This window comes from Spea bombifrons, chromosome 5 (assembly GCF_027358695.1).
Source record: "Spea bombifrons isolate aSpeBom1 chromosome 5, aSpeBom1.2.pri, whole genome shotgun sequence".
In the NCBI taxonomy this organism is placed as follows: Eukaryota; Metazoa; Chordata; class Amphibia; order Anura; family Pelobatidae; genus Spea; species Spea bombifrons.
The window spans coordinates 54,574,736-54,589,929 of record NC_071091.1 but is presented as its reverse complement, the minus strand read 5'-3'; positions in this window follow the sequence as shown (position 1 = coordinate 54,589,929).

The following is a 15,194-nucleotide window of genomic DNA, read 5'->3' as shown; positions in this document are numbered from 1 at the left end:
GTCTTCTGTACTGCATAGAGGAAGCGGAACCTAGCAGAGTTCACGTGACATCACATGGAACCTAGGCATGATGGGACTGTGATTGCTGTTAGCAATCACACTCCTATCATGCCAAGTCAGCCAGTACATGCTGAAACCTAGCTAGCTGCCCCCCTTGTGTATTGATGCTGCCAGCAGTATGGGGTCAGCACATCACTTACAGCCACCCTGTACCAGCATGTACTGGCTGACTTGGCATGATAGGAGTGTGATTGCTAACAGTAATCACAGTCCCATCATGCCTAGGTTCCAGCATTTACTGGTTGGATGTGTAAGTGCTGGAACCTAGGCATTATGGGACTTTGATTGCTGTAAGCAATCACACTCCTATCATGACAAGTCAGCCAGTACATGCTGAAACCTAGCTAGCTGCCCCCCTTTTGTATTGATGCTGCCAGCAGTATGGGGTCAGCACATCACTTACAGCCACCCTGTACCAGCATGTACTGGCTGACTTGGCATGATAGGAGTGTGATTGCTAACAGTAATCACAGTCCCATCATGCCTAGGTTCCAGCATTTACTGGTTGGATGTGTAAGTGCTGGAACCTAGGCATTATGGGACTTTGATTGCTGTAAGCAATCACACTCCTATCATGACAAGTCAGCCAGTACATGCTGAAACCTAGCTAGCTGCCCCCCTTTTGTATTGATGCTGCCAGCAGTATGGGGTCTACACATCACTTACAGCCACCCTGTACTGGCTAACAGCAATCACAGCAAGCACAGTCCCATCATGCCTAGGTACCAGCATTTACAGGTTGCGTGGGTATGATAGGAGTGCGATTGCTGTGTGGGCAGTGTGGACGCCAGGGCTGACTTTGGGGTGTGCAATCTGTGATCTATGCCTGTAATTTAGGGGGTTTTAAATATTCCTTTTAATGACGTGTTTTATGTGAATTCCAATTGATCTATACCTGCAAAGCTGGGTTTTTGTGTTATTCTGTAGATCCATATCTATATATTTCCATACATTATTTATGTATACCTGCAAATACAGTGTTTGTATGTCTTATTCAGTTGATTAATACCTGCAATGCTGTTTCCATGTATTTATTTGATCTATACCTGCAATGCTACGTTTCATATACTATTGTATACCTGCAAATACAGGATTTGTATGTCTGATTCTGTTTATTTGATATATACCTTCAGTGCTGAGATCACAAGAGAATTTCATTTGATCTATACATGCAAAGCTTGGTTTGTGTGTTAATGTGTTGATCTATACCTGCTATCGGCAACTGGGGCTAATATTAATATTTATGGGCAGCAGGGGCATCAATACACAAGGGGCAAAAACACTAAGGGGGGTATAAACGACAATGCAGTGTGAAAAATCCATCCTGATGTAGACGTCTGTGATGTAGATTGTGTCCTGCTGTTTGTGTGTTTTTGGTTATCAATGTAGCAGAGCCTGTCCTCGGGTGTGTGTGTTCAGTTGTCAGTGTAGAAGAGCCTGTTCTAGGGTGTGTGTTTGGGTGTCAGTGTGTCAGAGCCTGTCCTGGTGTGTGTGTGTTTGGATGTGGCAGAGCCTGTCCTGGTGTGTGTGCGTGCGTGCGTGCGTGTGTGTTTGGTTGTCGGTGTGGCAGAGCCTGTCCTGGTGTGTGTGTCTGGGTGTTGGTGTGACAGAGCCTGTGTTGGTGTGTGTGTTTGGTCATGTTTCCTGGCACTTAACTTACAGCAGGAATTATTTCATTTATATTTATCAAGAGATAAAATGCCCTCCTGAAGTTGTAGTGACTTCAGGGGACAAAACGTTCAAGGCCCTGAAATCATTTCGTGGAAAAGTTATTTATTGTGTTATAATATTTATTTCAAGGATTAGTCACACTCAGTTGTGGCTTCAGGCTTCCCATTTGAATGATCAAGTATTATTTTAGCCCAATAACAAAAGTATAATTCCATAGCACATTACTTTTGGAAATTATGAATGCCCCCCCCCCCCCGTTTGACTGTGGTATCTTGTGTGCCCCCCTATATATTGTTTCTAGAGTCACCACTGACTACCAGACAGCCTGGGGTATCAATGGAGAGCTCAGGGTCCGAAGATGTTATGTTCAAAAAACCATCTTGATTTAACGTCAGAACCCTAAGTGACAGCGTTGCAAAAATTTCTGGTTATAGTCCACGAGTGTCAGGGTCCACCCTGCCAGTCTGGACTATGCATTAATTATTTGAACTCTTGTCTACCTGCAGCCACTAGTGGTCACCCCACACTCTCAGGAGCACCCCTATCCAATTACTTGGGACAGCTGAGCCTTGTTACCTGAGTTTAGCCCTGCCCTTTATATACCTGCTCTGCCCTTCTCATTTGTTTGGCTTCGGTCCCTGTTAGTCTGCTTGCGGCTAAAGAGCCGTTAACTTCTTCTAATTTCCTGTGTATGACCTTGGCTAGGCTCTTGTTCCTGATTTGACCCCGATGTGTCCCAGACTTACCTACCTTCCAAGCCATGTGCCCTGGCAGAGGGCTTCCAAGCCGTGTGCCCTGCCAAAGGGCTTCCTGCCATGTGCCCTGCCAGTGGGCTTCCTGCCATGTGCCCTGCTAGTGGGTCTCCAGTTCCAGGCTTGTCCAGCAAGATTTCCCAGTCCATGTATTACGACTAAGTGTAATTGTATGCATTTTTATGCTTTATTCCACTGTATATACCAGTCCTGTTCCTGATCAGCCAGCTTTCATCAATACAAGATATTCTTGTATACCAACCTGGTGTGAGACTTTTATCTCTTGTCTGTAGTTACCTGTCTGTCAATATGCATCTCGGAGTACAGACAGAGCCTCAGATATCCCCTGCAATTGTGCTCCCTAGACCTGCTGGCCCGGGTCCTGACACTGTGGTAGCAGGGCCAGAGTTCCATAGCCACGGCTTGGTAAACTTCAGTCGTAAAGATAGGTAATAAAACCAGAATTCCCAAATGAGCTCCCTCTCCGTAACCACCTCCGAGCGTCCGTAGCAATGGATGTCCGTAGCAACGCAGATCCGATTGACGGTGGTCATCACTGTGGTTCCTAGACGCCATTCAGTTCAATGAATTTGCGTCTAGGTCGGGGTCGGGCACATTGAGCGTGTCTGGCCATACGGAGCTCTCCATAGCTGGCTAGTTCATTGGAGTCTGGTTAGGGCAGAACGGTTTTCCGGTCACCCCGTGCTCCCGAATTAACACAGGATGACTTAGGATGACACATATTGTAATGCCCTTTTACAGTCACAACTATACCATGCATTAATAAGTTACTATCCTATCTATAGAATGCCTGTTCAGCAAATCCTTCATTCCATATTTACGGTCAAGGAAACCCTGAAGCCTATTAATATATCTTAATGATCATTTATTTATGAACAATGATTACATATCTGACTATTGCCTATACCAATAATTACATATGGTCCTTTTATATTATTGGGGTTAGAAAAGATGTTAAAATGTGTTAGAATCTTTAACACGTCAAGTTAACTGTTTTCTTTTTAACTATACCTTTTAAAACTACAGACATTAATATTTATTTTAATTATTTAAAACATATTTCAATGTAGCAACTGTAGGGATCATATATATCATACAGTATATGCAAAGAGATTGTGATAAATGCATGTGTTGTAGTATTATATCTAAATTCAATAAAGGAACAACTGTAAATACACCTATTCTATTATTGAGTTCCAATAGCACAGATTATTAAGGTCTACTAAAATGACCCAGTCATTCAAAATATTTTTTGTAGGAGTTTTATATTGTCCAAACACATTTTTAACTGAAACTTCAGTAACACGGAAATTAATGATTAGTAATACACAAATTATGTCAATTCAAAGTTTGTAAAAGTTTGTCACTTATTGTCAGGACAAAATTCTCCAAGTCACAAATTCACTAAAACATGTGCAGTTATTGAAAATTTAAAGAATTTTGGTACATTTGACAATTAGTTCGAAGCCACACAAAACAAGGTTCAACCCGGCAAAAAGTGGAAGAAAACGAAGCAGAAAAAGCTCACTTTCATTCTCGCTCTCTCTCTCACGCTCTCTTAAAATTTCTGTACCTTTTTTTACAACAACTTCCGCCGAGCATTTACACATCTTCATGTTCTTTATCATCTCTCTTCTACCTTCTGTATTTCATCCTCTTTTCTTTATCTTCTATCTTCTTTTTTTGTTCACATCTCTGCAAACATAACCTGGCGCAAAGTTCAGCCAAAATGACAGGGTTTCCAGTGACGTTCTCTTCCTCAATCCTTTGATCAGGGGAGAGGATATCACCGAAAGCATTGTAATTTTGCCCTAAGGCGAACCTTCTCCCAAATCATGTGGCTTTCTTGACTTCCTCCCCTTGTTTAGAGAAGAGGACAGCAATGAAATTGCTATAATTGTTGTTGAAGTTCATGCTAGGTTATATCTGTGGAGATGTGGCCTATTTCCACATCTCTAGTAAATATTTTGCAAGTTGCTACACTAATTTGCTTGTTTTTAATTCATATTCAAGTAATTTTTGCAAGCTGGACAAGTGGTAAGTGGTGTCACTCAGGGTTCTGTTCTGAGACCAATTTTGTTCAACATATTTATAAATGATCTCGCAATAGGCGTTGAAAGTTATGTTTCCGTGTTTGCAGATGACCCTAAACTCTGTAAAGTAATACAGTGTGAGCAGGATATTACTTTGCTGCAGAGGGATTTAGATAGACTGGGGAACTGTGCACATAAATGGCAGATGAAATGTATTGTGGATAAATATAAAGTTATGCACTTTGGGGTAAGGAATGCACAAGCAATTTACACCCTAAATGGTAGTGAATTAGGGATAACAACAAACGAGAAGAATTTTGGAATTGTTAGGCAATACGTTTTTCTAATGCCTCTTTATAAATTAATGGTAAGATCACACCTTGAATATGCCGTGCAATTTTGGGCACCTATTCTAAAGAAGAATATTATAGCACTAGAAAGAGTGCAGAGGTGGGCTACAAAATTTATAAAAAGGAATGGAACACTTTAGTTACGAAGAAAGTTTAGTACATTTTAATCTGTTTAGTTTAGAAAAACGGCGCCTCAGAGGTGATATGATAGCATTATATAAATATATTTGGGGCCAAAACAAACCATTGTCTGTACAGACATTTAAACAGCAACTGGACAGTGGCGGAACTACCGGGGTAGCAGGGGTCGCGACTGCGACCGGGCCCTGGAGTTTTGCCACTCAAGGGGGCCCAAGCAGGGCTGGACTGGCCCACCGGGATACTGGGAAATTTCCCGGTGGGCCCGCAGATTCGGCCGGCGGAGCGGGATTGGAAGCCGCCTCCGGCGCCAGGGGCGGGCTGGGCAGGGGGACAATTGCCCCCCAGGCTGCCCGAAATCTAATCTAAGCGGCCGCTGGGTGCTTATGCGGCCGGCCGGCGCTACTATAATACTTGTTTTTTTAATTTAATATGGCAAGCTGGTCCGGCTTGCCATATTAAATTTTAAAAATTTATTAAAGCAGCGCCGGCCGGCGGCATCAGCACCCAGCGGCCGTGTGCGATGGCCGCCTAGTGATGGGAGCAGTGTGAAGGGTGAAAGCTCCGACCCCCTCGCACGGACCTTTCACCCCTCACGCAGCTCCCATCACTATGCGGCCATCAGATTGCTGGGAATCAGGTTGGTGAATAAAAGAAAAAAAAAAAAAAAAGTAGATACAAGGGGGTAGGGATAGGGTAGATAGCCTGAGAAGGGGGGGGGTAGACGGTGTGAGAGGAGGGTAGATTGGGTTGGGGGGGGTTGGGGGGGCCCTTAACAGATTCTCGCACCGGGTCCCTGAGGCTTCTAGTTACGCCCCTGCAACTGGATGAATACTTGCAGTTCAGGGATATAATTTTTAAAACTTTTAAAATAGCTTCTTGATCCAAGGAGAGATCTGACTGCCATTCTGGGTCAAGAAGGATTTTGTTTTCCTGATTTGTTACAAAAATGGAAAGATCCACAAACTGGATTTTTTTGCCCTCTTTTGGATCAACAGCAATTAACAGATGTGCAAAATGCTGAACTTTTATGGAATTTTCAGCCTATGTAATTATGTAAAATAGAGCAGCATAGAAATTAAATTGAAACTGTAGGTGACTTGACATGCAAGTTGCAAAAGTAGCTGTTTTTGTAAATTTCAACTATTTTAAAGGCATCATTTACTTACCCTAATAAGGACATAAATGGGGGGCTATTAGTTCCCTTTGGATACAAACAAGGCAACATTTTTTTTTTAAATGGGAGATTTCATATATCCCATCCTGTGTTTTTTGCTCTTGTGCCCACACCCTAAAAAGTATATATATATCCTGACAAAATACCCCTTAACTTGGTATTTAAAAGTGTCATTGTGGAGGACCAATCATACTAGTATAAGTATTGTCTGAAGGCAGACAATGGACTAAGAAAGCTGAGCTAAATGTATGTAGCCTTCCCTAAAGAAGTGGGTCTTGAGGGACATTTTGAAGGATCAAAAGCAGGGGGAAAGATGGCTACGCCAGAAGAGGGCAATAGATATCCAACAAGAGAAAGAATGTGTGCATAGGAAAACCACACAGCCTTGCACTTCATTTGAGCAGAGTATATTAAAAGTTAATGTGATCTAGATAATACATTTGATGAATTGATCATATCCTAATGTTTATGCATGAGATCCTACCATTAGCCGATAAGTAATTTAAGTAGCATCTAAGTTATTTGAAATGTTTTAGCAGCATTATAGACGAGTGCTTGTGTGTGTCTTCACTAACGACGTACATTTGTATTCTCAAGGAACCTCTCCTGTGATCATCTTCTGGTGTGGTCCAACAGATGGGTTCTTCCATCATCATCAAGCATACATCTTCTCATTAACTGTAAACGGAAATACCTGGGAAAAACAATCTTACCAAACCTTGGATACCATAAATCTTATTGAAATTTAATGTGCCCTTTGTAACACATTCCTTCTACAGGTCCTAAACATGTGTACTCTAAATTTAAAGAACAACTACAAGTTATGTCTCCTATGCTAAAATCTAAACTAATATACATACAGTACTGTGCAAATGTGTTAAGCATGTCTATTGTTGAAAGCATTCTTACTTTATGATTGTCTTAAGCTAGAAACAAATATGTATTAAATGAAAACAAATGTACTTGAAATTGAAAAATAACACATATGTAAAACATGATTGCTATAAAAATTAAATCTTAATCATTTATTTACGTATTTTAATTCATAATAAATATATATATATATATATATATATATATATATATATATGAGCCCTTAGTTTTTTAGAAGAAATGTTCTTTATCACTCACCCTCATTTACTCGCCTCTCTCTCTCTCTCTCTCTCTCTCTCTCTCTCTCTCTCTCCTTACCTTTTCCATTTCACCAGAGCTTTGCTTCTTGTTCTACGCTACTTGTTATTCCAGTTCTTCTCTTCTTCATTCTTCTCCAATGCCTTGGAGCCTTGGTGCACGCCATGGGACAATCTCTTCCCTGATTGAAGATTGTTCCCCTTGTGCACGCTGCGGCTCTGCCCAGATGCGGCAGATGCTCCAGGAGTCTAGAGTAATGATGCGTATCACCATGAGAAGCAGATCATCAGAGACAAAAGAAGAAATCAAGATATAGAGAACACAAAGAACATCAAGCAGAACTGTAGAAAATGAGACAGAGAAGGTAGGGAGACATTGAGGGACCCCAGAGACAGAGACTGCATTTTTGTTTGTATTTTGCAGGATTTTTCAGTTTTACTCTCACATGCTCTCACTCACTCTCACTTATTTTCTCGTACACACTCTCTAAAGCTCTATAAATGTCTCTCTACCTTCTCCGTCTCTCTGCTTCTCCTTCTACTTCACTCCACTTTTTGTTCTCGGTTTCTTCTTTCACCCATCAGACAATACTGTACTACGCACTGGCTTTATATCCATAAAGGAGGGACATCTCCATATTAATGCCTAATGGTTTTAAAACGGAAGGTCTAACATGCTCACATAAGTATGATGGTCAGGTACAAGTACCTTAATAAATTCAGAACACACTTTGTCAGCTACAAATACATAAAAACAGTATTCCCATAGGTTTATATGTGTACTGTATGTCTAATCTAAAGAATTTAAAAAACAACATACACACAAACATACAGTCATGGCACTTTTGAATATTGTGTACATCATGTACAATATGTTTATAAATCATTGTAAATGTACCTAATTTGTATTATCAAAACATTGTAATGGCATGTCCAACTGTATTCAACAAACTTGTGAAATCACTATGTGAAAAGGCATAAAAAGAAACATAAAATATGACCTGGACAGCTTTTAAGTCACCGTTCCCTAATGTTGGGTTAACGTCAACGGAAGCCTCCAACGTTTGACGGATTTCAGTTCTTTCTAATTGAGATTAGGACTTATTGATGCCCATTCATTTTTCTTTTCCTTTTTAACCATCCTTGTGCATTTGGATTTGTGCTTTGAATCATTGTACTGCTGGAGAACCCATGGACTTCTACCCATATCTATTTTTCTGACATTTCACATCATCTCAAAATGCTCCAGGTTAGTCTTAAGATCTGTGGATGACTTATGTTGTGTTTTGAACACAGTTAGCATCAACCTTTGAAAACTTCTCTGATCAATATCCCCTCTTGATCCTTGAGTTCCATGAGCAGTAATCTTCTTAAGACATCAAAAAATGTTGAAAGAAGGATGCCAAAATCTTTGGAGATTTGGCCTTGTACCCTTTAGAATTCTTATGTTTGCCGATAGTAGTATTTCTGATGGCCTTCAAGAGCTCTTTAGTCTTAATCATTGTGAAAATGGAACATGGAATAAAGGCAGCCTTTTTAGCATTAAAGCCATCATTGATTGGTTAATGCAAGACATTTGAGCACTAACAGTTTATCACAGGCAAGTCTAATTTCACCGCAATTACATTTATGTTCCTCTTTTCAAATTGATTTGTATTCTTCAAGTGGGTGCCAATAATTGTGTCATCATAGCAATGTTTCCATTTTAATACTTTTTCCTCCCATATCTTTTTTCAGTTGTTTTTGTATATAGACACTATACCTTTTTTTTTTAGCAGTAGATAATTTACATCATGTACAAAATATTCAAAAGGTACTAATAATGTTGACTATAACTGTACATAGCCTAGTGGCTGTTCTCTGAGCCCATCAGTTGATGCACACACTAAACTAACAAGGTTAGCACATGTGTACAATTTACTATTTGCCAGCTATGGCTAGGTATGGTTTGTGTTTTGTGCAAGCAGCTACAGAAGTACAAGGCTACATAGATTTTAAGATAGAAAGAGCAAATTCTCGCTTTTCCATAATGTTTTAATGTGTGTTAATGTTCTGTCAATTTTGTATATTGTCAAGTTTAAAAATAGACAAGTTTAAAAAATGGACAAGGCAACATATTCTTCTTCACCATGATAAACAAAAATAAATACTGAATATTAAATGTTCCTGGTTATTAAAACCATCAAACTTTAGGAATATAACATTTGGCTAAATACCTAAAATGTATTTAATTGTGTCCAATAAGAATAAAATAAGGGTGCCTTTAAGACATTTTTTGTTGTATTTGAGAAAATTCACAATTGTTAAAGACTGATTTATTAAACACTGTGAGTGAATGCAAGTCTAAAATAGCAAATCTAGCAATTAAATATTGGAAGAACAGCTATTTAAAAGAGGATAATCTATTTATGTACGATCTAGGGAAAAAGAAGCATTTTCAATTTTAATAAACTGGGATAGAAACATTTCATAAGTGTGACAATTCCGTCTATTTCTGATTTGTATGTTCATCCCTGTGCCACGAATGTACTTATAAATCACATGAAATATAGATATTGAGCCAAATGGCAAGACATTTGCTGACTGAGATGAGATGAAGTAGATGTAAAAGCTAAATTAGTGGTCAAAGTTTCAATAACTTGAACTACATTTGAAGCATACAAAATGACAGCTAGCTCAGATTTATCCATACTAATGGTTAAAGGCATAACAAATGCCAATTTAGCAGATCTTAAGGGTTATAAATAAAGCAATGATGGGTGATTTGCATTTTTATTATCATAATAAAATATTTCTGTATACAAGCTGCAGTTAATATCTTAGTTATTTGTTAAACACTACAGTAAGTTTGCAGAACAGTTTTTTTTTACTCTCATAAGAAAACATATAATTAATTGTTTATTGGTGACATAATGTGTATACATTGTTAGGCAAAGACGGGTTGCAGCCAGCTTTTGTCCTTGTGTCTTACTTGTTGCCATTGTGGCTATGCTGCAGTAATCCCAATAATGTTTCATATTCGGTTAATAGTAATTTGTAACATTGTATAATAATAATACATATTGTATTTCCTTAGTGTCAGGTATTCTTTGTATGTTATATGTTACTCTGGCACATATTATATATCTTCTCTGATGAAAGCATGGAAAATGAATGGAGCATCATTAGCCTGTTAAGATAATTTTCATAATGTGTAGCTGTGGAAGGCCTAAATAACTTAAAATACCCATCCAAAGTTTAATAATCTGGCAGACCTTCTTGTATCAAGGTATGATTAGAGAAAGAAAAAGCTATACAGAAAACGTAGAAAAAAGCATGATATTGTATTTTCTCTCTAGAGTGTCAGCAGGGAAGCTCAGCTCTCCCTAGTCAGCCCAGGCTAGGAAATGTCACTACTCTGCCCTGAATGGAGCAACAGGGTAGAGGCTGTCACTGTGTGGTGTACCACCTTTTAGCAGATGTACATCAAGAGGCCCCAATATTGTAGACAAATTCACTGATAAAAGAAGAAGCGTTTCTTCACCTCCCTTTTGCCGCAAATGTATCTGCATTAATCTGGCTTTTTGGAGTTCTTCCAGAAAACAGCAGAGCCACTGCTTGCACTACAGCCTCTCCTCTGTTCCTCTAATCAGGGGAGAGGATGTGTGCAGAATCCACACCCTTTTACAGAATCAGTCCAGGAGGCCTGATTCTGGAGTGAATAGCAGTTTGAAGAGGACGAACAAAGATGATAAAAGAAAGATGACAAGATCTATAAGAGGTAAGAGAAATAGTAGAGCTGTGGCAAAGGAGACCGGGACATGGAGGCAGCCAAAGCAGAGAAGGTAGGGATATATTGAGAGAGAACATGATACAGAGTGTGTGAGAGAGAGTAAATGAGAGTATGAGAGAGCATGAGAGCATGTGAGAGCATGAGTGAGGGTGAGTGAAAACATATTTCGTTTCTAAATAGAAATAGCCCTCCAACGTTTGTCCAAACAGAAAGACAGGAAACTAAATTCATTGTTCCAAAACCAATGGGCTAAACATGAAACAAAAAAAATTGTCCGAATCATCTTTGCTACTTGTACACTAGTCTAATGTGCATATACTGTACTTTTGGTCATATACCGTAGTATGCATCCATGTGGTCAATTAAAAAGAAAAAACAATATATATATATAGATATATATATATATATATCTATATATATCTATATATATAGTAAGTTTTAGATTTGTACATGCAGATTGCAAAATTTAAACTCACAAACAACTCTAAAGTCACAGAAGAGGATCTTCAGGAACAGCTACTGTGGCATACACAATCTTCAAATGTTGATTTTTCAGATGTACCACCCGAAGACGATCCACATGATTGTCTGACCATGATGCAAGCGGAAATCGGTTCGCCTCCAAATATACAGGACACCCCACTCTCAAACCCAGAATGGACCCTGTTTGTGGACGGCTCCAGATATGCCGATGACAAGGGTCGCTTCCATACGGGAATGGCAGTTACGACTGATACCACTGTACTTTGTGCAAAAGCTCTACGACCGGATCAGTCGGCTCAGGAGGCTGAACTAGCTGCCCTTACCGAGGCCTGCATTATGGCTAAAGACTCCACCGCAAATATCTATACAGATTCTAGGTATGCCTTCGGAGTTGTGCATGATTTTGGAGTTATCTGGAAGGCAAGAGATTATATCACCGCAGCAGGAACTCCAATCAAGAATGGGAAAGCAGTTGAAGCCTGCGGCCCTACTTCCCAAGCAAGTTGCAGTGATCAAAATCAAGGCACATTCACGGGCAGACACTATGGAGGCAAAAGGAAACGCCTTAGCAGACAGTGCAGCCAAACAAGCAGCCCTTCAAGACGACTCAACCGTCCCTCTAATGACGGTGACCAAGGAAGCACCAATGGAGCTAGACTGGGATATTCTAATCCAATTACAACAACAAGCTTCAATCAAGGAACAGAGTCAATGGATACGAGAAGGAGCATCTAAGGATGAACAGGGAGCCTGGGCCAAAGGCCAATGTCTTTGTTTACCCCGCACTCTATATCCCTTAGTTGCATCTCTAGCTCATGGACCAACACATCAGTCCAAAACTATTATGAAAGAGATTATCGACAAAATCTGGATCGCACCAGGAATCACCCCGATACTAGCGCGAACCACCGAATCATGTTTAATCTGTGCTCAGTGCAACATCGGAAGGACAGAACCTTCCCCATCTAAATGTTTACCGAATGCTCAATACCCCTTCCAACGGATTCAAATTGATCACATTCAAATGCCAATGTGTCAGACATTTCAGTATGTACTGGTAGTGGTAGATGTGTTTTCCGGCTGGCCAGAGGCCTATCCAGTTCGGAATCAAACCGCACCCACTACCGCAAAGAAACTTATTCAAGAACTCATTTGTCGGTTTGGGGTCCCTGAGGTTATAGAAAGTGACCAGGGACCTGCTTTCACTGCCAATATCACCCAGGAAGTGTGGGAAATTATAGGCTCACATCTTGCTTTCCATACTCCCTACAAACCCCAGAGTAGCGGGAAAGTGGAGAGACTAAATGGCATAATCAAATCAAAGATGTTGAAAATGACCCAAGAGACTGGTCTAAATTGGGTACAATGCCTACCCATTGTACTTTTTGCTATCAGACATACGCCAAAGGCGTCACACAAACTTACCCCACATGAGATACTTTTTGGGAGTAGCCCTAGGCTAGGACAGTACTTCCCACAACAGTTGCAAATGAATTATGAAACCATGGCAAAATATGTTATTGCTCTGACTACTCAATTGTCTAACATACATGCCCAAGTTTTCTCTTCTATTCCAGATCCCAACACCCTCGAAGGTACTCATTCTATATTGCCTGGGGAGTGGCTGTTCGTGAAGAAACACGTCCGGTCTACTCTTGAACCGAGATTCGAGGGCCCTTTCCAAGTGCTGCTAACAACCCCCACCTCGATAAAGGTTGAAGGGAAGCCCACCTGGATACACGCCTCGCATTGCAAGAGAATCAAAGGATACGATCCTCCAGCCGGCGATGCCTAGAATGTATATCCTTTGCAAGAGAGTGGGCATCCCACTATTGTTTTTATTCTTCATCTTCCAATACACCCGGGGAAAACCAGCCCAGGCTACCAGTTATAAGGGGGGTCGAGTAGCCATTACCAGGGATGCCAAGCAATCAGCTCCACCTACCTTTTGGTATAACTCCAGTAGTACCATCGTAGCCACATACTCATTCCAACATTGTCATATTATAGACTGTGTCTCTAAACGCCATGTCAATGAATTCTTGGGTGTAATGACACAGGACGGGGATGTCACTGATAATTATGACCCCGGATTTTGTGATATCAAAGTAGGCACATGTGTTGGGTACATTTGTTATACTGGAGGGCAATGGGGGGACAACTGCGGGTACTGGGGTTCTGTCATAGCTAATTCAGGTACCAATTGGGGATACAAGCCCCCTGAAGCCCTAGCCCTTAAAGATCAATATGGTAAATCATTGCTATCACGATTGACTCTTATATCCACTGGAACTGGTGAGAACCAACGGTATATTCTTACTATAGAAAATCCACGGCCAACTGATGCTAGAAGATATATTTTTGGGATTTACAAATATGGATATGCGGGTGGTAAGGCTCCCTTTTATCTTAAAGATATGTATAATAGTTCAGAATGGAAGGAATCACCAGGTAAATCCCCTAACACACCAGTTCCAAGTCAAGCCCCAGACCCAACAGAAATCCCATACCAGGTTATTCATGCTATCCTAAGTATGGTAGCTATTGCAAATCCCACTTATGATGATACGGTGGCCATAGAAACTGGATGTAATGATATCAATCTATGGCTCAAGTGGATGCACTATTCTGCTATTAAGCACAACAAGTCTAATTGCTATGTGTGTGGCCGAGCTCGCCCACATCTTGGAACAGTACCTTTACAATTACCCTATCAGTCACTGTTATGTCTATTGAGTTTGTATACCAATACCAGTAACCAATTCCCTGAATGTGAGAAATGGAAAAAGGAATATCCCTTATTAACTGAAGCTCCCAGGTTTAGCGATGGAATAACTATATATTCTGGATCTTATGTTTGTATTTCAAACACCAAAGGTATTGGTAAATTTCTTGGAAAATTCTCTAATGGAAATTGTGCTGAATACAGCAATTTGACGGGATTCCCTACACAGAATCATGTCTATTCACTGGGAGATATCTTTTGGCTATGCGGGGACATGAAACTGCGCACCAAATTAGAAGGTAGTTGGACTGGTGAATGTGCACTGACCAAAGTTATAATGCCATTACTTATAATGTCAGAAGAGTCAGAAGTCCCAGTTGAGGTCCAGTCCACTCCGTCCCGTAAGAAACACAGTAATTCGAAAACCCCTGAGGGAAGCTTTGACCCCCATGTGTATATAGATGCGATAGGAGTCCCTAGGGGGGTCCCAGATGAATATAAAGCCCGGGATCAAGTAGCCGCTGGTTTTGAATCTCTTATTCCAATGGTTACAATAAATAAAAATGTTGATTGGATTAATTATATCTATTATAATCAGCAGAGATTTGTCAATTACACCCGAGATGCGCTCCAAGGACTATCGGAACAATTGGAAGCCGCAACCCAGATGACTTTCCAGAATCGTATGGCATTAGACATGATCCTAGCAGAAAAGGGTGGGGTCTGTAAAATAATCGGAGAAACTTGCTGTACCTTCATCCCGGATAATACTGGTCCTGACGGGAAAGTCACTGTGGCAATTAAAAAGTTAACTGCTCTAGGAGATGAATTGAAGCGTAATTCCGGAATCGACCATCCCTGGGCTGAATGGTTCGGATGGCT